This window comes from Mustela nigripes, chromosome 17 (assembly GCF_022355385.1).
Source record: "Mustela nigripes isolate SB6536 chromosome 17, MUSNIG.SB6536, whole genome shotgun sequence".
In the NCBI taxonomy this organism is placed as follows: Eukaryota; Metazoa; Chordata; class Mammalia; order Carnivora; family Mustelidae; genus Mustela; species Mustela nigripes.
The window spans coordinates 37,552,863-37,576,768 of NC_081573.1; the positions used below are offsets into that span (position 1 = coordinate 37,552,863).

A 23,906-nucleotide genomic window follows, 5' to 3' on the forward strand; every position below is an offset into this window, starting at 1 on the left:
TGATACTTCTAGTAACATAAAACACTTCAATGAGCTTATACTTGGAAACCTTGGAAGATTTTTTGCCCTCTCTTTTGCTTTCCTATTGTTAATTTGGGAGGCAGACAATTTAGGATAATTTATTCATCAAAATGGTAAAAGAGGGAAAAACTAGAGATTATTTGTTTATTCATTTGATTAAGGAACTCACTCTTATATGAATAAGCTATCTTCTTTTTCTTTTAATATTGTTGAATTTTTCTAAGTTAAAAGATACATCTAAATTAATACTTCTATTCTTATATTCTTTATCAGTGTAATATAAGGTTTTCAAAAGCTGCAAATTATGTGTTTTGAAATCTTCTGGTAAAAGTCTCCGTTAGAAGGAGTTATTAAAAAACCTCATGGTAACTCTGGATTTGGTAAGAGTGTAAGGTCTGGAATTACATTCAAACACCACTTGGAAATCTTCTGAAAAGGCACTGAAGAAGAAATGCTGACTCTCTGCCTTAAATGTGTCACCTCATAAACCTAAATGTGTGTGCCAAGAGTTGAGACTGCCTGTCATTTTCCTAGATTCATGCGGAAAGAAATATCAGTTGTTTCTTTTCAACATTTTAGGCTGACCTGCTTCACCTTTTAATCAGTTTGAGTCATAGCTTCTTTTACTAGCCCTTTTCAAATGCACATGTCATCTTTAAATGTTTTAACTCGAGTTAATAACATAGGGATGAAGATCTGGGCTGAGGAAGGCTCGGACACTAAATACGTTTCACTGACGTTCAAACTACATGAAAGTTACCAGTTAACTCCTTGGCCAGATGAGCTGTCCTGAGACTCCCAGAGTTAATCAATTCATCTATAAGGACAATGAAAATACTGGTTCTCGACACGAGCTGCACATTACAATCACCTGGGAACACGTTCAACTACTAACATTGAATTTCATCACAGACCATTTAGATCGGGATGTTTGGGAGTAGACTCTATGCATCAGTGCATCTCTAGGATTTCTAATATGCCATCTATTTTGAGAGCCATCGGTAAAGAACAGTAGTCTCAAATATATGTCCTACATAGCATCAGTATCTTCTTAGGTACTGATGGCAACTCAATATAGTGAATCAAAATCTGGTGGTCAGGAGTGATGTCACTAACATGCTACAGTAGGAAGCCCTAGACCCTGTTATCCATGGAGACACCAAATTACAAAGATGGACCTCTATGAGAACCCCAGAGAACAGTTAAGAAGTTGCAGAACTTCAGGTCAGTGTAAAGCCAAAAATAAATGCACTGAAGTGGGTAAAACAATTCACCGTATTCACCTGCCACAATCTTCCACCCCAGCACTCAGCATGGCATGATCACAAGAAAACTCCTACGTCCTCACTACTCCTTTAGGAATGAAAGAGAAGAGTAGAATGTGCACATAACATTTTGACATTCTGAAGGACTTCCCAAGGGTCTGGTTTCTGTCTCCCCTGATGTGAAGTACTAATGGAAACTGACACAGTGTGGATGCCTGGGGGCTGCTGAAAACCAAAGAGAGCGCAGTGCATTACTGAAACCAGAAAGACTGCACAACTACAGACAGACACTGAGAGGAGTAAAAGATTATGAAATCTTGAAAAACACACCTGGCATAACAGTTTGGCTAGGAAATTACACACACAAGCTGAGGAAGAGCTATCTCTATAAAAAGGTTGAAAGTTCCCTAGAATCTCTAGATGGGCTGACTGGTAAAGGTCTTCCCTGATAACAGAGCCAGTTAGTAAAGACTGGGAGATGGGAATATCTTTCAATACTCAAGTCTGTCTGTTTTCTTTTTCTTTCTTACTTTCTTTCTTTCTTTCTTTCTTTCCTTCCTTCCTTCCTTCTTTCCTTCCTTCCTTCTTTCTTTCAGGATTTTGTTTATTTATTCTAGAGAGAGAGAAAGAGAACACAGCCATGGGAGGTGCAGAGAAACAGGTTCCCCATTGAGCAGGGAGACCAATGTGGGACTCAATCCCAGGACTCTGGGATCATGACCTGAGCTGGAGACACTTACCCAACTGAGGCTCCCAGGCTCCCTCAGCTACCCAAGTTTCAATAAATGATAAGGCATATAAACAAACAGGAATATACAACCGAATTAAAAAAATAAATCTCCAGAAACTAACTGTATAGATTCAGACCTCTATGAATTCCTTGAAAAAGAATTCAAAATTAATCTTAAAGGTGCTCAATGAGCTAAGGGAGAAGACAGATTAACAACAAAATTTAAAATTAGGAAAGCTGTTCATGAACAAAATTAGAAAATCAATAAGAATATAGAAACTACAAAAAAAAAACAAAGAGAAATTTTGGGGCTGAAGAATATAATAACTGAACTGAAAAATTTATTGGAAGAATTCAAATCAGACTTGGTCAAGCAGAAGAACTAATTAGGCAACTTGAAGAGAGGTCATTAGCAATTGAGGCAAAAGAGCAAAAAGAATTAAGAACACGGATAAGTGAAGAGAGCCAAAAGAGAGATAACAATAAGCATTGCAATAATAATATGCATGTCAGAAGGCCAAGGAAGAAAGAAAATCACAGACAATATATTTGAAAAAAAAAAGGCCAAATATGTCTCAAATTTGATGAAGGAGGTGGGTATACAACTTTAAGAACCTAAATAATTTCCAACTAGGTAAACCCTAATGAAGTTCATTAGGTACACCTAAATGAAGTTCACACAGATAACATTATAACCCAATAGCCACAAGTCACAGAGAAAATCTTGAAATCAGGAGAAAAAAGTCATTTATCAAACAGAAGGAATTAAGAGGATAATATTACCCATGGATTTCATAGCAGAAACTTTGGAGACTATAAGGGAGTGGGGTGATGTATTCCAAAGGTTACAAAAATAAAAGTAAAACCTTCCAACCAAGAATATTGTATCTGAAAAAGCTGTCCTTCAAAAATGAGAAAGAAATCAAGACCCTCTCAGATAAACAGAGGCTCAGATAAACAGAACCATTACCAATACACCAGCACTATAAGAAATGATAAAGGGAGTCCTCCAAGTTGAAACAAAAGTTTGCTAAACTGCAACACAAAACAATAAGAAAATAAAAAGCTCTCTGGCAAAAGAAAATACATAGACAAATACAGAATTCTGTAGGATTGTAATGGTAGTGCATAAATTGCTTTTTATTCTGGTAAGAATTTTTAGAAAGCATAAAAAATCTATAAATCTATATAAATGAATACAATATGTAAAAAAGAAGTCATTGTGACATCAATAACAAAGTGTAAAGAGTAAGTAAATGTAAAGGAGTAGAGTATGAGTTAAGTTATTGGTTTAAAATAAACTGTTTATAACTTTAAGATATTTTACATAATCCTCATGCTAACCACAAAGAAAATACCTTTAGAAGATACATACTCTCTCTTTCTTTCTCTCACACACACACACACAAGTAATAAGAAAGGACTCAAACTACGTAAATACAAAGAAATCAAGGAAACACAAAGAAAGTCAGGAAGAGAGAAAAAAATAGCAAAATAGTTCTAAGTCATCCAGAAAAAAAGAAAAAAAAGAACAAAATGGCAATAAGTCCTTCCATTTAAGTAATTGCTTAAAGGTACCTACACTAAATTCCCCAACCAAAGGACAAAGATTGACTGAATGCACAAATAAAAAATCTATCTATGCAGTATAGAAGACTAATTTTATTATGTACATATGTATGTACAGACCAGACTTACCTAGATCTAGTGAAACATACAGGCTGAAAGTAAAAGAATGGAAAGAAATATTCCATATATACGCTAACCAAAAGTGAGCAGGGTGAAACCATATTTATATCAGACCAAAGTAGACCTTAAGTCAAAAATTATTATAAAAACAAAGAAAGAAATTATGTAATTAGAAAGAGGTCAATTAAGAAGTTAATTAGAAATATATTTATACACTAAAACAAGGGCTTTGAAATACATGAAGTTTATGCTGACATAACTGAAGGGAGGAAATATACAGAAACACCATAATAATTGGACATTTGAACATCCCAATTTCAGTAATTGATAGAATGGCCAGATAGAAGATTGATAAAGAAACAGAAGGCTTCAACAATAGTACAGATCTATTGGACCTAAAAGACATATGCAGAACATTACACCCAACACCACAATACACAATCTTGTCAAGTGCACACGGGAAATATGAGAACTTTGTAAACATATCAGATTTATTTTTTTTCTGACCACAACAGAATGAAACTAGAAATCAATAGCAAAAAGAAAACTGGAACTTTCACAAATATGTGGAAATTGAACAACACACACTTAAATAACCAATGGACCAAAGAAGAAATCACAAGGGAAATTAGAAAACATATTAAGACAGATGAAAACAAAACCAAAATATACCAAAAATCATGGGATACTAAAACAACACTAAGAGGCAGTATTATGCCAGTAAACATTTATGTTAAAAAAAAAAAAAAAAAACCTCAAAAAAAAAACCTAAAATTATCCCTCATGGAACCTGGGGAGGGGGGGGAACGAAATCCAAAGTTAGCAAAGAAAAAAAAAATAGTAAAGATTTGAGCAGATATAGATGATAAAGAGAAACAGAAAAAAAAAAATCAACAAAACTAAGAGTTGTTTTTTTGAAAAGACCAACAAAATTGACAAACCCTTAAATAGATTAAGGAAAAAAAAAAAAAAAAGGAGAAAACTCAACCAAAATCAGAAATAAAAGAGGAGACATTACAAGGAATGGCACAGAAATTTTTGAAATTTCTTCATGATTTAGCCTTGGTAAATATTAATTTCCTAGGCATTTGTCGATTTCACCTAGTATCCAATTTATTAAAATCTCTATGGTGAAATGGACTAATGCCTAGGAAATTAATATTTACCAAGACTGAATTGTGAAGAAATTTCAAAAAGAAATCTAAACAAACATATGACCTAAGGAGATTGAAACAGTAATCAAAAACCATGCAACAACAACAAAAAGCCTAGAACTGGATGCCTGGGTGGCTCAGTCAGTTAAGTATCTGCCTTTGGCTCACGTCATGACCCCAGGGTGTTGGGATGCAGACTTGTCCCTGGTTCCCTGCTGAGCAGGAAGTCTGCTTTTCCCTCTGCCCCTCCCCACAGCTCCTGGGTATGTGTTCTCTCTCTTTCTCTATCTCACACACTTGCAGGCTTGTACTCATACTCTCTCAAATAAATAAATAAATAAACAAAATCTTAAAAAAAAAAAAAAAAAAGCCCAGGACCAACTGGCTTCACTGGATAATTCTAATACACGTTTAAAGAATTAACACCATTCATCCTCAATTTCCGAAACCGAAAGAGAAGGAGAGTACTTTTAAACTTACGTAATGTGACCAGCATAGCCCTAACACCAAAGCTAGACAAAAGAAAACTAGGGATCAATATCCCTAAAAATCTTCAACAGAATACTACCAAGGCAAGTTCAACAGCACATTAAAATAATTATACATCATGTCCAAGTGGGATTTATTCTTGGAAAGCAAGGAGGGCTCAACATGCAAAAATCAATTGATGTATTATATCCCATAAACTGAATAAAGAAGAAAAAGTACTTGATCATCTCAATTGTTGCAGAAAAAGCATCTGAAAACAATTCGTCACCCCTTCATGGAGACAAAAAAACAAACAAACAAACCATTCAGGATCCTTGAAATAAAAAGGAACAACCGCAATATAATAAAAGCCATATATGAAAAGCCCATAGCTAATACCATAGTCAATAGTGAGACACTGGAAGTGTCAAAGATCAAGAACAAGACCTCTGTACCCTGTCTCATCACTTTTATTCAACATAGTACTGGAGGTGCCACCTAGAGCCATTAGAAAACTAAGAAAGGCTTTGTATTTGGGAAGGAAGAGATAAAATTATTTCTGTTCATAGTCAACATGATCTTGTATCTATGAACCTGAGAGTTAGCCTTTGCAAATTACACTTTTAAGAAACTTCCCAGAGTGGGGGTTGGTTAAGATGGTGACGTAGGAAGTCTCTGAACTTTCTTCCTTCCACAGACACTTTGAATGTACAGCTAAACACAGGGTAATTATCTCTGAAGGAAAATCAGAAACTAGCTGAGTAACCCCTGTGCATGGGCCAAATGAGAAAACACCTACACCGGAACTGGTGGGAAAGAGTAAAGCACACTCTGATCATATGCCTCCCCCCACCCCAGCCCCCTGAACATCATCCTCATACAATCAGGAGGGAATTCCCCACTGCCAGCTGCTCCTTGAGGAGGGGAAGGTTAGACCTTTTCTCTAGTGTCCCAATTTAAGACTGCCAACCTAGGGATGGGACCCCAAAGCATCTAGCTCTGAACCTGCATTCAGGAGATCCACAAGACCACAGCAAACAAAGGAGTACTTGTTAACATGCATATGAGGACTCAGGGAGGCTATACCCCAGGGCTTAGCCAGAGAGAGCAGGCAAAATCATCCATCTCCCAGATTCTCCCCCAGAAGTGTCTTCTATATACTTTAAAAGCTGTTGCCTGTGGGTAAGGTTGCTAATTGAGCATTTATCTAGGTGCTGGCTGGAATCCTCCCCAGAGTCTGAGAAAATGAGCAGACAGTTCCCCTGCCATCTCTCTACAGCCTGCTCCAATTTTACCAAAATCTCCCTGGAAGGAGCTTGTACACATGTCTGCATTCCAGTCTCTGTGCAGCTGCCTGGGGGACCAGGCCCCAGAATACTGTGTTCTGATAGCTAACAGGGCTTCCATTTATGAGTCCCACAGGCCTGTAGCACACAAAGAAACAGTTCTTCATCAGTTTTCCCCACAGGACTCAGTGCTGCAGAAGCATGCAAAACACTTGTCTCCTAGTCTTTCTCTGAAAGAGGTCTATCTGCATATCTCAAAAACAGCTGCCCGGAGGTTAAGATTCTAATTTATCACTCATCTAGGGGCCTCGCTATGCTCCTCTGCAAAAAAATCTTCAACAGGGAAGCTAGTAGACACCCGTCTAACTCTCTCTCACCTTCTCCAAGTTGCCAGTGTCTCCCTGGAAGGAACACCTCACAGCTGTGGCTGCTGCCTGAGGGACAGGACCCAGATTGCCCGGTTCTGATAGCCAACGGGAGCTTCCACTCACAAGTCCTGGAGGGCTGGAGCAAACAAAGCCACAGTTCCTGATGGGTGCAGGAATACTCCCTTGTGGCTACACCCAGGCCCAGCACAGCGAGGGCAGGCAAAGACATCCATCTCCCATTTTCTACCTGGAAGAGGCTTCACTACATGCTTTCCCAGCTGTTGCCTGAGGATCATTTCCAATCAGCCTGCATCCAAGCGCCAAACGTGATACTTCCCACTGGTACGCTGACAGGTCTTGGCATACCTGTGACTGCTGTGAGCCACAAAGAACAAAGAAGGTATCTTGAACAGTAACCAAGGTTTCAGAGACAACCAGAAGCTCAAGCTGGGCTGATTAACAAGGCTCGTCTCCCATGGGAGACCATTCTGTCAAGAAGAGGAGAGAAGGCTGCTCTGCCTCATGCCGGAAACCAGCACAGAGTCAAAGGAAATGGAGAAACAGAGGAGTATACTGCAAACCAAAGAACAAGATCGATGTCCAGAAACCGATCTTAATGAAACAGATAGAAGTGGTTAACCAGATAGAGAGTCTAGAATAATGGTAATAAACATGGGTGTGATGGGAAAAGTGCACATGTAAATTGTCATGGTTAAATGTCTGTATCAACTTGACTGGACCATGATGGCTAAAATATTTGGCTAAATATCGGTTAAACATTCCTTCTAGGTGCATCTGTGAGGAGGTTTCTGGATGAAATTAACATCAGAAAAGGTAGATTCAGTGTGGTAGAATATCTTTCCCAGTGCAGGTGAACCCTATTCATTGAAAAATTGAACAGAATGAAAAGCTGAATAAAAACCAATTCTTTCTGTCTGCCTGGTTGTCTTTAAGCAAAGGCACTAGTCTTCTTCTCCTGCCTTTGGACTCAGATTTAAACTTAGACTTGCACTCAGACAACCCAACACCACGGGCTCCAGTAATTCTGAGGCTTTCTTATCTAGATTGCAGCCTTATCCTCAGTTCTCCTAAATTTTGCGGCTTGCTGACTGCAGTTCCTGGATGTCTCAATCCCCATAATAAATGCATGCGCCAATTCTTTATAGAAAGTATATTTATAAATTAAAAATTATTTATACATACATAGTTTTGGATAAGGAAGATGTGGTCCATATACACTATGGAGTATGATGCCTCCATCAGAAAGGATGAATACCCAACTTTTGTAGCAACGTGGACGGGACTGGAGGAGATTATGCTGAGTGAAATAAGTCAAGCAGAGAGAGTCAATTATCATATGGTTTCACTTCTTTGTGGAGCATAACAAATAGCATGGAGGACATGGGGAGTTAGAGAGGAGAAGGGAGTTGAGGGAAATTGGAAGGGGAGGTGAACCATGAGAGACTATGGACTCTGAAAAACAACCTGAGGGTTTAGAAGGGGCGGGGGGTGGGAGGTTGGGGGAACCAGGTGGTGGGTATTGGAGAGGGCACGGATTGCATGGAGCACTGGGTGTGGAGCAAAAACAATGAATACTGTTACGCTGAAAAGAAATTAAAAAAAAATAATAATAATATGGGAAATAAATATGCATAACCACTCTTGGCCTCTTCCGCCTTGGGTGCTGGGACCTAGTCAGTTTCCTCTCAGTATGGGAATCTATTTTCTACTGGTGTTATAAAATAAAATGTCTTTGAAGGTCTAAGGAAACACAGAAAAGCATCTCTTCCACTCCAGAGAAGTGGTGAAGATCATTCGAAAAAATGAGGCTGGGGGTAATATATCAAACTTGTGATTTGTAAAGATTTGTCGACATGGTTCAAACCACTGCGTATTCGGCATCTGTGCAAATTACTCAGCTTAGATTACTCAGACATTTCTCTTCTTTCCTCTTGCCTCCTCTGACACGGACCTGAAAAATCTCTTTTTTACTTTCTAATTGATCATCTGCACTATATTTTCTGAAGACCCTCATGTCAACATTTAGGCAAGTGAAATGCCAGTGCCATTGCAAATGGGGGAATAAATGTGTAACTTGAACATTTTTATAATAATTACATTAGACAAAAACCGCATTCCAGGGAGTTTTTAATGGGTCTAATAGAGGCCCAGAGACTCAGGGGAGCAGAAGGCTATAGGCCAAAGAATTTCAACCACCCGAGAAGAAAACTAATGGCCCATTAAAGCACACCCTGGAGTGCTTTATCGCTGTCATTGGAATTAGAATATATATCTTTGTTTTAAAATAGAATGCTGCTTTGATGACATTTTAACATGTTGCCTGCCTTTTCTCCACTGACTATCAGTACCTTAAAAAGTCAAGCAGGAATTAAAATAAAACAGAAGGAAATGAAAACTTTGATTTCAAAGAGAAACTAGAGGCATTACAACTAAATTATTTTATAGGGCTATGAAATTATGTTCCAATATAATTATTTTCCAAAGGAATTGGGAGAGAAGGTATTTGGATTGTGGATGTAAACAGGAGGTTAATGCAATCCTAAGAAGATGATGCCTGGAATAACTTTCCATTGATTGACTTTGGATTTTTAAATGACTATATATTCAAGTATCTCTGAATTCCTTTTCATTAGGAAGGTTTTAGCATTTAAATTGATCCATAAAACTTGTTGGTAACACACGTGTGAAAATTGCAAAACCAGTAACATTTTTTAAAGGACATTTTGTTTGGATCCATGAGAAAGCACTCCTTGTCTTGAATGCATAACCTCTGAAAAACAGCGGTCTGTCCCTCTGTATTCCTTAACTGTAGGATCCTGCTAAGTCAGATGAGTTTCAGCAGTGCCCTGCATATTAGTATGGGCACATTTTTCATGAAAAACTAATAACAAGATCTCATCATCAACTCCTATTTAATCAGTGTTGATAGAAGGACCATAAAAATGACTAATGAAGAAGAAACTTTAAAAAACAAGGCTTGGAAGGATATTGAGACTTGATAATCCTGGACGGTGAGTTTATATGTCCCTATATGATTTCATATTTAACTAAAGAAAGCATTACATAATCAGTAGCCAGTTGGATATATTATCCCAGAGGAATGTCTCAAAATGTACCAAAAACAATAAATGTAACTAAGAATTAAATCCTTAGTAATGTGAATGTGAAATAGACAATCTTATTAGAAAGATTATAGATGAGGATTAAATGCCATTTTGTATATAATGGGATAATTCTCATATTTAAGAATCAGTGTGTTAATATTCACATTATCCATTGGTTCTTATTGCACAAGGTAGGGGTGTGTGTGTGTGTGTGTGTCTTTAAATCATTAAGAGATAAAATCTCTAACAGAAGGTGACTCTCACATCTGTGCACATAGACCCAAGTTTGAATGACTGTCAAGATCCACTTGCTTCAGCTCAAACATAGATAGCCCTAAAAAAGTGCCCCTCTGAGCTATATGTAATGCCCAGCTATATTATCCAGATATCTATGAATTTAAGTAGCATAATCTTGATCAAATTTTCTCTTTAGTATAATACTCAACCAGCAGAGAATTGCTCAGTCATAAATATATACCCAGAAAAAAGAAAAAAAAAAAAAAAGAAGAAGAAGAAGAAAGAAAGAAAGAAAGAAAAAAAGGAAGATCTCTCAGCTGCTTAGTAGAAACAGTTGAACATTTTCCTGTTACACTTGTTTCCAAGCACCACGCCCTAAGTCGGGTTGTGCATTCACAGATTTGCTGGAGTATTTTGCTGAAAGAGTCTTAATTTATTCACAGATGGACCCCTGCATGACAAAAGAATTTCAGTTTGTGTAAATCCCAGATACAGATGGGGTGGCTTAGAGACGATGGAAAGGTAAAGTTGATAGAACCAAAAAAACTGAAACAAAACCAATCCTGTAACTATAGTTAATATAAAAACATTAGTGATCGACACCTTCAAGTAACCTTTCCTGATCTTGAATGCCACCAAAAATCACAGTTTCCTTAGGCAAAGGTTGGTCCTCTTAGAACACTTAGAAAATTGTACTTTTCAATTTATATTTAATACATATATTTATATGTGTAATGTGGTCTAATAGCCAAATAAAGATGAATGATCACTGAAAAAGAGAATTTTAGAGAATTAGTGCATAGTAACACTTTCAATCTATATATTAATCACATTCAGATTTCCAATTAGACATTCTTAACTGTACTGGAAGCTAATTTTCCTTAAAAAAAAATTGAATTTTACTTCACCTCAACTCAAGAGAAAAACTGCGAAAAGAGAGCTTATATCCATTTTATTAGATGTTTGTAAGTGTGAATATTTTTTCTCTGACAATAATCTGAAGTTTATGCAAATAAATTAGTGAGCAAAGGAGAATATGTTAAGCTTGTAATACAGATATATTACTAAAATAAACATGGTTTATGTAGTTCTCAGTTGATAATTAATCTTTTAGTAGGTATAAATAATGGGATTTGTTTGGTGTAAAAGTGGTGACTAAACCCATTTGTTATTTCTATTTATTTCAAATGACTTACAAGAATGCAATTAATTGTGGGCTCTCAAATACAGTTCTTTATAATTGGTGATGTGATATTATTAAAACTGTCCTTAGGCATAGGAGAGATTGGTTATTCTGTAATATCAATTTCCCAAATTTTGTGAATATAAACAACAGCATAAAAAATATTTCTTTTGTTAATAAATTCTGATAATGCCCTTTTGCTCTTCATGGTGGTGTCTGTACAGAAAATAGACAACAAGATAAGATTGGTGGTAGGAGGAATCTATAAAAGTTTATGCTGATTATTCCAGAGTCCAGTTCCATGATCATCAATGTAAAAGGCAAGACAGCAGAAAGGCCCAAGATCAGGTGCCATTAGACACGGAGAAGACTAATCTGGGATTGACGAATTGGGAGCAGTATTGAATCTGGAAGCCAAGGGCACTAGTGCTATTTTGGGATCTATCATCCATGCATCGCATAATGCAAACTCTTTGTGACACATTAAGTTTGGCTCTCCTAGCACTATTTTCAGACCGCCCATCATGTAAGAAGTTGCCTTTAAATATCTGGATTTTTATATCTCCAGGAAATTGCCTTTAAAGATGCCAAGTCTAGATCTCCAGAAAAGCAAAAACCACAGCAACTTCTAAAAAAGCAGATACCCCTAATTTGTCATCTGTGACTCCACAAGTCTTTGAAACACATTTTTTTGTTGTTGTTTATTAATAGTTCCATAAGGTTAGTTAGGTGTTCATGGTCCCTCTTTTCTAAATCCCTTTAATAAAGTGTAAAGGATAAGATCCCAGGATCCAGCCTGAATCTGAAACCTCCCTCTGCTCATTATGATAACTGCTAGGTTAGGAGCAAATTTCTTAACTTAGTCTTTCTCAGAATCTCCATCTGAGAACAGGGATCATAATAATACAAACTCACAGAGTTGTTATGAAAAATCAGAGAGGAACACATCTTGCATAGTTCTTGGCACTTGGTAGGTACTCAATAACTTTTGTTATTTCTTTAAACTATTTTTTTAAAAAGATTTTATTTATTTATTTGACAGAGAGAGACACAGCGAGAGAAGGACCACAAGCAGAGGGAGTGGGAGAGGGAGAAGCAGGCTTCCCGCTGAGCAGGGAGCCTGATGTGGGGCTCCATTCCAGGACCCTGGGATCATGACCTGAGCAAAAGGCAGATGCGCAATGACGGAGCCACCCGGGTGCCCCTCTTTAAACTATTATTTGATGTAAGAACCAGGTATCCTTGAAGAAATGGCCGATTCTAGGCCTAGAACAGGAAACGGATAAGATGATGCATCTGTGGTACCGGCAAGTAAGAAAGTGCTCAAATACAAAATAAAGCAAAAAAAAAAAAAAAAAAAAAAAAACCCTCAATGAAGGCGGTATATCCAAGGACACAAGATTCAAGTTGGAGTTCCAGCAGGCAAAGCTAGAACATTTTAAACCACAAAATAGATTATAACCCAAAGTACAAAATAGATGCATGTGAGTCCATACTGAAATAAACAAATGATTGAATAAATAAATGGGAGAGAAGAAACAAATGTCCCTTTCAGGAAAAGCATAAATACTGTATGTAATTATTCTGTTCTTAAGGAGGCAAAGCATTTCTCCCAGTCCTTAGGTGTAAGCTGCAGAGAGTAACCTTCATTTAAAGAGTACAGTAAGAAACTGAATGAGAGAGAAAGTGTTTTCAGAGAAACCTGAGAAACACGATTTCATCTGGGTGCCCAAGTTCCACATCAATAGCACCATCAATAAGTCACATCTATTCCATGTGTCCTTGATATGGAATGGAAATAGTGATTTATCTCTATGGTCTGTGCCCCGTAAAAAAACATAACCCTAGTTTCATCATGAGAAAAAAATCAGAAAAATTCCAGTAGAGGGACATTATACAAAATACTTGACTAGTACTCCCTAAAACTGTCAATCTTATCATAAACAATCAAAGTCTGAGAATCTGTCACAACAAAGAGAAACCTAGGACACATGTCAACTGAATGGAAGACGGTATCCTGGAAGAAATTTGGGAAGAGAAAAAAGACATTAAGTAAAAACAAAGAAAATTTGAAAAGTATGAACTTCCGTTAATACTAATGTATCAGTATTGGCTCATTACTTGTAACACATATAAAATACATTAATACAAAATATTAATATTGTAACACATATAAAATACATTAATACAAAATATTAATAATAAGGAAAATGATATGAGGCCTATGGAACTCTTTTTACTATCTTTACAATTTTTATGTAAATGTCAATGATTCTAAAAATTAAAATTTGTTTAAAAATATTTCAATGTCCAATACTTACTAATTCAATCACTGTGTCTCTATTCAGAAATCTGACTGAAGCATTCTGGGTCAAAGTACAATTTTGTTTCTAACAAAGTCATAATTTTGTGGATACATAAGCATGTGGGTCTTGGTTTTGTGAGACCGGTGGGTCATGCCTTTTGGAGGATTTCCTTTGAAGAGTAGAATGAAAACTTAATACCAATGTAATTTTTAGTATGCACATGTAAGTTCAAGTCCATTGTAATGTCTTATTAAGGCCCATACAAGTGAGTGTTCCTGAAGTTTCAGCTTCATTAACACCCTGGTAAATATACCTCTGAAGTAAAACTGATCTAACAGGGACCTGAGAATAAAAAGAATATTATTATTGGAGAAAATGATGGGTATCCACTTTTTGTTGGTCTCTACGTCCTCACACATACGTAAGGTTATACACACTGAATTTTTGTTTCATTGAAAGTTGATGTAGACATGGATTAACTGCCTACTTCCTGATATGTAGCAAATATTCCCTGTCTTATCACCTAACTTGGCACAGTGAGAATTTCTCCTTAAATCCAGGAGACCGTGGAATTCAAAGCCCAGGGGAGGGGTTGGCTTTTGATAAAACTTCTGAAGGAAGTCTTCCATTTCAAGAAACAGAAGGGGAAGCCATAAATGCAGTACAGAGGAAGGCTTCAGTTACCATGGGATGCCAAAGAGAAGGAAATTTCTGTTGGTTTCTGTTTTCCCAGTAGATTATGTTTTAGGTCTTTAGCTGAGAGTGAGAAGGACAAGACTCCATAGGAGCTTTGAGAGACGAGGGGGTGTGAAGAAGGGATTGTGGAGAGGGAAGACAAAAAATAACGTACAGTTGGATTGCTCAGAATACTTAGTCATTCAGCATGTGTGATCATAAATTTAAAGTAAGATTACTTAGCACAAGTGTGTGCTTTTCCAGCAGCAGAGCTCATCTGTTAAGGGCAGGCACAGACTTTATCCTGGACGGGGGTATTTACCAGACAAGCCTGGTAGAGAGAGGGGAACAAAACGGCCACAAGTCTCCATAAAGGTGTGAAAACAATGACAGGTCTTACGGAGCAACTTAAATTCCACAGCATGCCATCTTTTCTATACTTTCTTTTGCCTGACATAATTATTTCTTTGGTAAAGTCATGATTGAAGGCTCAGGTTAAATGTTATCATGGCTTCCTTTTCTGTATTCCCAAGGAGACCTGTGTTTCCTTCTAGCATTATAATAATTCATGGTAATTATCACATATATGTTTTAAGAATGGCTTCATATTAGTTATAATTAATTATATTACTAAAATGAAACACCTGTTACCATTCACTTATTTATTTAAGATTTTATTTATTTATTTGACAGACAGAGATCACAAGTAGGCAGAGAGGCAGGCAGAGAGAGAGGAGGAAGCAGGCTCCCTGCTGAGCAGAGAGCCCGATGCAGGGCTCGATCCCAGGACCCTGGGATCATGACCTGAGCCGAAGGCAGAGGCTTTAACCCACTGAGCCACACAGGCACCCCTATCTATTTATTTTTAATGTATTTATTCCCACCCTCTTTAAAATATAAAATCCATTTGCACAAATATTTTGTCTTGCTTATGAAGATACTGCTTGATCATACAGTAGTTGCCAGATTTCTTTAAATGTATTAATAAGTTTAATATGAGAATGTAAATGAGTGGGTAGGGCATGGGTTTCTACATTATTATTCATGAATTCCTGAGGGTTAGCACAGTATCTGTTACTTTACAGACTTGCAATAAGTGCTTGCTCAAAAATAAAATAATCTGAATCATGTACTATATATAAAGCTTGATATAGAAGATATATAACTGTTTATTCAGCAAGCCTTTCCTGTGCATGCCTATGATGAATTTCTCTGCTACTAGTAATCTATTTAACACAATCATATAGGTTTGACTCTCTTGAAATGGTTGGCTATTGTAGTTTTTGAAAAAGTATTGTGAAATTCTTATTACTCATCTGTGCTCTCAATTATAATACTTTGGGATATTTAGTGTTTAAGCATGAATATCCACATATCAAATGTAACATTTCTCTTTAGGAAGGGTCAGTCCTGGTTTGCTAAAAACCCCTAGAGAGGGCAATAATGACAGTTCCTTTATTTTGACAGTAAAAGTATTGGAACAAATACTCTTTCAGGTTTATGGAAGTATAATACAAATTCTAGTTGTCCCCTTAGTCATTAACTTGATCATGTAATCATGCCTTCAAGGCTGTGCTTAGAATAAGAAGGAAAGAATGGGAAAGAGAGTCTGCAGAGAGATTAGCAACACTTACAATGACCAATGTCTGGCAAGTCTGCATCAATAAAAGGTACTTCAGAAGTGGTATGTAATTCTTCAGGTTTTTTTGCGGGGGAGGTGTGGTGGGATGGGGGGTAATAGAGAATTTTCTCTCTGAAAATAACCTGCAGTGGGAATGATCCTCACATTACCTAGACTTGATCTCATGGATAATTGTCTTAATTCTGCCAGAAAGTATATTTCTACTGTTGGCCATCACCACTTTTGTAGACATGAAAGTGCCTTTGTTGATAACTTCCAATACTGTGAGTACCTCACAGGCAGTGCAGAAAAGCTCTAAAAGCTTGATGAGAATTCTTGACAGTGAACATTTAATGGTGATGTGAGCTTAATAAGGAAGTAAGAACTCTCCTGAAAATTGGATTCTGGTATTTCAATCCATCAGGGGAGACCACAACACTTGTATCTTGAGCTCCGAAATGGAACATATTCTCCATACCAATGGACATTATCAGCGGAGAGATAAATAATTGATGTGAAGATTCTGTGAGGCTGATGACCAACTAAAGAGTAAAGATTCTCTTTTGTACAAAAATTTGAGGATTCACTTCCTATATTTCCAGGCATACATATTTTATGAGTAATGATATTATTTCCCCTCTTTTCCTTTATATTTTCTACCCCTTTTTTCCTCTTTTCAATCTCTATTGTCAATAGGTCTGGATTTGAACAGCTGCTCTCAATTACCAAGTCTTTGACCTTGAGCGAGTTATTTAATCTTTTTGAAACTACGTTTCTTTTTTTTTTTTTAAACAGCAGAACTTTCAACTGATTTTGGTAATTTATCAAAACCAACTAGTGCCTGAGACCCTATTAGCTGCCCTTTCCAACCCTCTTCCATACCCTGACCACTCTTTTGTCCTTGCATGTTTATTAGACACAAGCACGTGCATGTGTGTTTGTATGTGGGGGTTGGGGGGATGTCTACACGGGGTAGCTTCTGTTTATTGAGGTATGTGGGGGTGCGGGGGTGTCTACACAGGGTAGCTTCTGTTTGTTGAGAGCTAATGATATTTCAGGCACACTGCTTATATTTTTACATGGAGGATCTTACAGTATAATGAGAAATAACTTTATGGCTGATTAGTTTTAGTTTCAGATATATCATAAAAGCTACCAAGGTCAGAGATGGAGTCGGAGTTTTGACTGGGGAACTAGACTTGCCTGCCCCTAATACCTTAGGTATTAATCTACCTTCTATCTCCCATTGTACTAGCTAGCCAAAATGAAAGCTTACAAACCAAAATGCAATTGAATATTATACTTTTACATAAATAGCCTAATAACTATAATATTTATTAGTTTTAAAGCTAAAGCAACCACAGATTAACAAAGCCACTAATTTTTCCAAGTTCAAAAACTCGCAAGGAATTTTGGGCCAGACACAGATCTTGGCAATGGGTACACAGGGATGGAGAATGGGTGGTCTTTTTCCTAATGAAAGAAAGGGACACGTGTAACAACAAATACTGTGAGAACGGGTAATTTCATTGTGCATAGAATAATATTACTTTAGGTTGTAATTCCTCCTTCCTACAAGCTCTTAACCACTTCTGAGCTTCCTTGGCCTGTGACAAGAAGAATGTGTACCTCATAGGGCCATCTGGAAAATTAAGTGAGCTAACATGTGGGACAACAGAAGCCATTATGCAAACATAGTACATTGTTGTAACTGAAACACAGGTTCACATGAGCATTTCATGGGAGCACAAAGGTATTGCAGACTGGCTTCCCTGGAGGCAGCCTACAAAATGGAGACAGACCCTCAGGATATTTACTAAAGGGTGTTTTGAGGATTTACACCTGTGGAGGGGCAAGAGCAGAGATAGGATCAGGCAGCAGTCCCTGAGCTGTCCTTCATCCCCAGGAGACCAAGCCCCTAAAACACCCTGGAGCTGCAGTGTTCTTTCAGAGTTGGGGTAAAGGGAACAGTTTTTACAACTCCATGTTCCCTACGCATTTGATGCAAGCAGCCTCAGAAAGGAAGCATGAATTTGGACAAAGAAATTATTTAAACCAAGACAATCCCCTAATGAGTGCTGAAGCTGACAGACATCTTAACTTAGCACTCCTGGAAGATGGGAGAATAATTTTAAATTCCAGACTGGAGGTCTGGATTGTGTATCAGAGAAGGGAAGGCATTTCAGTGCCCTGGTTAGGAGAGAAGTGTTAATAAAAGGCTACACATGAGAGGGGATATTTGATTTGGGGCTTAGACTTGATAAACTCTGAAACTTCTATTGACACACGTGCACACAGAGTGAACCCCTTAAACAGCAGACATTTTATATGTTTGATCTCATACTGCTTAATACCGAAGAGAGAGCTGAGAGACGAATTGTTGCATTCGAGTAGTTTCTCTCTTGAGGAGGTAATTTCACCTGGTAGGATGATAGCCTTTCATGATATATCTGTATTGTTTCTCTGATATCATTTAGACTTTGCAGGAGTGAAACGTAATGTGAAGGAAGTCTCCTTTAGCTCGTGAACATACTCAGAGGTCATTGGTAAATACCAACTATAACCATTTTTAGAAAAGTTGGCACAACAGTGTATGTTTTTATTCAAGGGCAATGGCACAAATTTGCTCTTGTGTTGCCTTAACTACTTCTTGAGGTCTTATTTTTCTTCCAAACGACCCTCTAACAGACCGTTGTAAAAGTCCTGCCAACTTGTGGTTTGCAGAAGATAAGCTTCCAAAAGCACTTTCTAATACATGTTCCTCTCACAAACTTATCTTTACGAATGAATGGGTGGGATACGTGTGCATTATGACCTCCTGCTTTATGCGAAATTTTATTCCAAAAAAGCATCCATTCAACCTAACTTATCAATGCATTTTTTTTTAAAGATTTTATTCACTTATTTGACAGACAGAGATCACAAGTAGGCAGAGAGGCAGGCAGAGAGAGAGGGAGGAAGCAGGCTCCCCGCTGAGCAGAAAGCCCGATGTGGGGCTCGATCCCAGGACCCTGGGACCATGACCTGAGCTGAAGGCAGAGGCCCCAACCCACAAAGCCACCCAGGTGCCCTGTAACTAGATTTTTATTTATCAAAATAAATAAGTAATTTTTGTCTTAATTCTCTTATTTTATATTTGTGGCCTTTGCATTCATTTTGAGGTTGAAGCATACTCAGTTCTGCACGGAACCAGGCATTCTAGTACTTTTAACGCTTGTTCTCTTTTCGGGTGGTCTACCAGAAACTGAAACCGTGACTCCATCAATCCTGGGCTAACTCTGCCGGACGTCTGCATGATTTAGTATTCAGAGCATGGGCTAGGTAGTTTGAGAGCCTAAATTCCCATATAGTCTCTGCCTGTAGCATTGTGGAAAAACCACTTAACCTTCTTAAGCTTGTCTCCTCATTTATAAAAGTAGTATCTGCTGCTCAAGCAAGCAGAGCCTTTACCATAGTTACGGCCATTGAAGTTCACAGATTCCCAAGAAGGAAAGACTTGATTTGCTGAGGGAATCCATAGACAGACAGATAGCTATCTAGATAGATTTTTTTCCTTTTTGTTATCACAAAAATATGAATAGACATATCCAACCCTCATTTAAAAAGAAAAGGCTCTCTGAATAAGAAAGCATTAGTACTACAATATTCTATTATCCTCCGTAGTATAATAAAAATGCATGTAGATCTAGATATGGATATAAATACATGTCTGGTCTTTGTCCCCTTTGTTCCCCGCACAGAACTTCACAAACCTTTGGAATTTCCAGTGATAGGGTGTCTTTGTTATGTAAATGAGGTGACTCCTTCCGGGCCCAGAGAGAGCATCAGGATGAGGGCTGGGTGACAGGACAGCCAATCAAGTGGCTGGAGAGTTAGAGCTTTCAGATTGAACAGTTGGAGATGGAGTTTAATCCTGTGCCCAGTGATGCCATCAGTCATATCTACGTAATGAAACTTTGGTAAAAACTCAAACAATGAGGCTCAGAAAGCTTCTCGGTTGGTGACCATACTGATGCAGAGACTCGGGGCAGTGGCCAGCCTCATTCCACAAGGACAGAAAATCCTGCTTTCAGGACCCTTCCAGGCCTTGCCACTGTGGGTTTCTTCCTCTGACTATTCATCTGACTTCGCTATAATAAAATGGCAATTGTAGGTACCACTGACCCTATAAAAACATGGGTTTTTATACAGTACTGTATTATAAATGTTATTAAAAAATCATAAGAGAATATACATCTTTTTTCTAGCTTACTTTATTCTAAGAATACAATCTATAATATATATAACATAAAAAACACATATTAATTGACTACTTAGGCTATTGGTGAGGCTTAAGGGAAACAGGCTATTGATAATTAAGTTTTTGTGGATAAAAAGTTACATACAGATTTTTGACTTCATGGTGGGGCTGTCAGTGGCTCTAATTTCCACATTGTTCAAGGATCAACTCAACAGCAATGAGTCCTGAGTTCTGTGAGATATTCTAACAAATTATCAAACCAGGTGAGACACTGCAGAAACTCCAGAATGTGTAGCCAAGCTGGGCAAGAATGTAGGTTGCTTGCTATCACCCAACACTTGAGGACAGTGTGTGAAGTGGGCACAGTCTTGTGCAATGGCACCCCTAATCTATGGGGTCATAGTTAACTGTGGTTAGTTAGTGTCAGAACCGAAATAAATTGTAGGGCACCTTGTTGTCAGAGCACTGGTGATAGAATTCAGCATCCTACGATCCTTCACAAGTGGGAGGGACAAAACAACAAAGGGAAAGAAGAAAAAAATACCCCAAGATATAATACAGATCTTGGAACCTCGTCAAGTTCCAGTACCAATGAAGCAATCAGTTCATGGAACTAGTTATCGTAGCTCAATAAAAGGAAGAACAAACTATTTAAAGACACTAATAATTACCTGTTAAAGAGATGCTGGTTGTGTACACCTAATGTTAACTCTGGAGCCTCAGTGACTCCTTATTCATAAAGTTTGAAGTTTGGAACAGGCCCCTAAGTTTGAATGAAGCCAACTTAAACCACTGTGACCTGATACATGGAAAGTACACACAACAAGCTTATGTTGCATGTTAGATCCTTAACAAATGGTTCTTCCTTTCTTCCTTCTCCCTGCCCCCCACATTGTAAAACCCAAATTTCTCTTATCCTGATGTTTCCCAGAGTGTTCAGAATACTGTGCTTGATACTCTCAGGTGATCAGCTCACGTTCTCAGCGTTGAGAGGCACTACACGTGGCCGACATTCTAATCCCATCTGCGCCACTACGAGTATCCATGACCTCTCTTCTCCAGAAAACTTCACATTCAACACTTGTTGAGCTACTCAATCAACGCGACACAGAGTATTCCGTCAGGCAACAAAAAAATTAACGAGAACCTGAAATCTCTGTGATGACAGAAGAGCACATTCTTTCCTCAGAAGCTCACTGATTTCAAATGGGGACACCAAGGAAATATAAGACTTACATGGCATATATGCAAAGGTTACATAACAGATTCTTAATACACAGGAGTAAAAGAGCTTTCTAAAAACTCACTGAATCCTATCCAAAGTGTTCAGAAGAATCTCTGTACAGAGATTCTGGAATAGCTTCTCCAGAATAAATAGGTTAAACATAAATTCTGAAACAATTACTAAGCTGTACCATTTTTTTTTTCTGTTGGTCTTGCTTTTGTTGGTAACTTTTTGTAATGCTGTTTTTTAGCTCAGAATTCAATAATTATTGTCTTAAGAATCATGCTAACTCAAAATTAAAGATAACAATTTGTTCTCAGTTTAGAGAACCTTAAGTGTTTTACTATCCTGTTGTAATTTACTTTTTCCATAAGATACCAGAGTTTTAGGGGTGCCTGGGTGGTGGACTCGGTGAAGTTTCCAACTCTTGGTTTCAGCTCAGGCCCTGATCTCAGGGTCCTGAGATTGAGCTCCTCGCTCATTGCAGAGACTGCTTAAGTTTCTCTCTCCCTCTGTCCCTGCTTCTCCCTTTTTACTCACTTGCTCCCTCTTTCTCTAAATATATATATAAAAGGGGCACCTGGGTGGCTCAGTTGGTTAAGTGTTTGCCTTCAGCCCAGGTCATAATCCTGGAGTCCTGGGATCGAGCCCTGTATCAGGCTCCCTGCTCAGTCAGGAGCCCGATTCTCCCTCTCCCTCTCCCTCTGCTCCTCTGCCCGGCTCGTGCTCTCCCTCTCTCTCAAACAAATAAATCAAGTCTTAAAAAAAAAAAAAAAGATACCACAGAGTTTTAGAAATACTAATGGTTCTTAAAACACATGTCTAGATGCACGACTTAATTTTCCAAATCTACAAGGTAAAATTAGAGAGAAATAACACTAACACTAACACTCACCCCTAGATGTGTAATGTCTTCAAGAAGATTGGACAGAACACAATTTAGGTAGCACACACCACGCAAAGACAAAGGATGGTCTTTCACAGCCTGAAAATTTTGATTATCATTCTTACTGTATAATGGCATCACTGCAAAATCAAATATACGTATTTACCTATTTTTCATTTGCACTCAAGAGAAGTCATTCGGTATATGCGGAGAGCTTAACAGCAAGGAGGGAAAGGTCTTTCTGAGCACAAAGACATCCAATACATCAGATAAAACATTAAAAGTCCCAAGAGGCCCGGCAGGGATAACACCTTCTTCCAATACCTGCTCCTAAGCCACGAGCAACTGGGCTACCCATGTGACATGTTCACTGAGGGAGGTTTTGCGCTTCATCCCTACTGCGAGAGAGAACTCCTCTGTGGGCCTTTCTTCCACTTCCAGTGTTCAGCAGCGGAGAAGAAGGAGTGAGTGGTGCAGAGGTTACGTGAGCAATGCTTTCTCTAAGGTTTGGAAATTGTGAATGTTACATTATTTTCAGGATCACTGCCCCTCCACACTCCCTGATACCGTTCTGAGTCGTAGCACCAATTTCCTCAGAATTTAGGACACTCTGTGACTTCTCACACTGAATCAACTACTGCAAATGGGCACCAAGAGGTTTGACAATCTTTCTGGAAGTCAGACCCAGGGAAATAAATTGGAAGACAACCTTTCTTTAAACCACTCGGCAAGTGGCCGTCAGGCCTTTTTTCTCTCGTTTTTGCAGCCGCTCCAAGAAACTTAAGAAAGAGAGGTGGCCCAGAGCACCCTCCCTGCCACAAACACTGAGAAAGAGACACAGAGGTAATAGTTTCTGTCAGAGAACAGAACAGTCTGGGATGGCTTTTCCGCAGGAGTTACAAAAGTGAGGCTAACACACTCAGTGTGAGCTCCCGACTGCGGCCGCCGTGAAGATACAGAAAAGCTCATGAACACTCACGTTCCGGGCACGGCGGCCACTCCAGGCGCCACAGGGAGGAGACGCCGCGTGTGTCTTCAGTGGCCCCATAGGTAAGAGCGGAACAGGAGAGAGGTCCTCGCTCCCGCTGGGCGGGTGACTTCAGGTGACCCCTGCAGGCACGCATGTTCGGCATCAATGAGAGCTAGCTGACTCACCTGCTCCAGGCTTCTGCTGCGGTGTCTATCGTAGATTTTTTTTTTTTTTAGAGGATTTAAATTTCTTCTGCCTGGCTGTACTGCCTATTTGTTAACTGACTTAAGTACATTTTTTGAATACTCTGAGTCATTTCTAATTAGTGACCTAAAAGTGAGTGTAAACACTAAGAACACAAGTCCTGAAGAGTTACTTTTCTAGCCAGCTGGCCCACTCCCCACTCCACGACCAGACCTTTGACCTCTTGCTTTTGCCTCTTTTAAGTCCGATTTTT

At 38.4% G+C, this 23,906-nt stretch overlaps 1 long non-coding RNA gene across 1 annotated transcript in view; it reads right to left on the minus strand.

Annotated features, from left to right (window-relative positions):
* Nucleotides 1–23,639, minus strand: part of LOC132005900 (uncharacterized) — a 306,601-nt gene extending 282,962 nt beyond the window's left edge. Inside the window, exon 1 of the long non-coding RNA XR_009400933.1 lies at nt 23,459–23,639. This is a non-coding gene — a long non-coding RNA (uncharacterized LOC132005900). The remainder of the gene's footprint in view (nt 1–23,458) is intronic.
* Between the last annotated feature and the right edge of the window lie 267 nt (nt 23,640–23,906).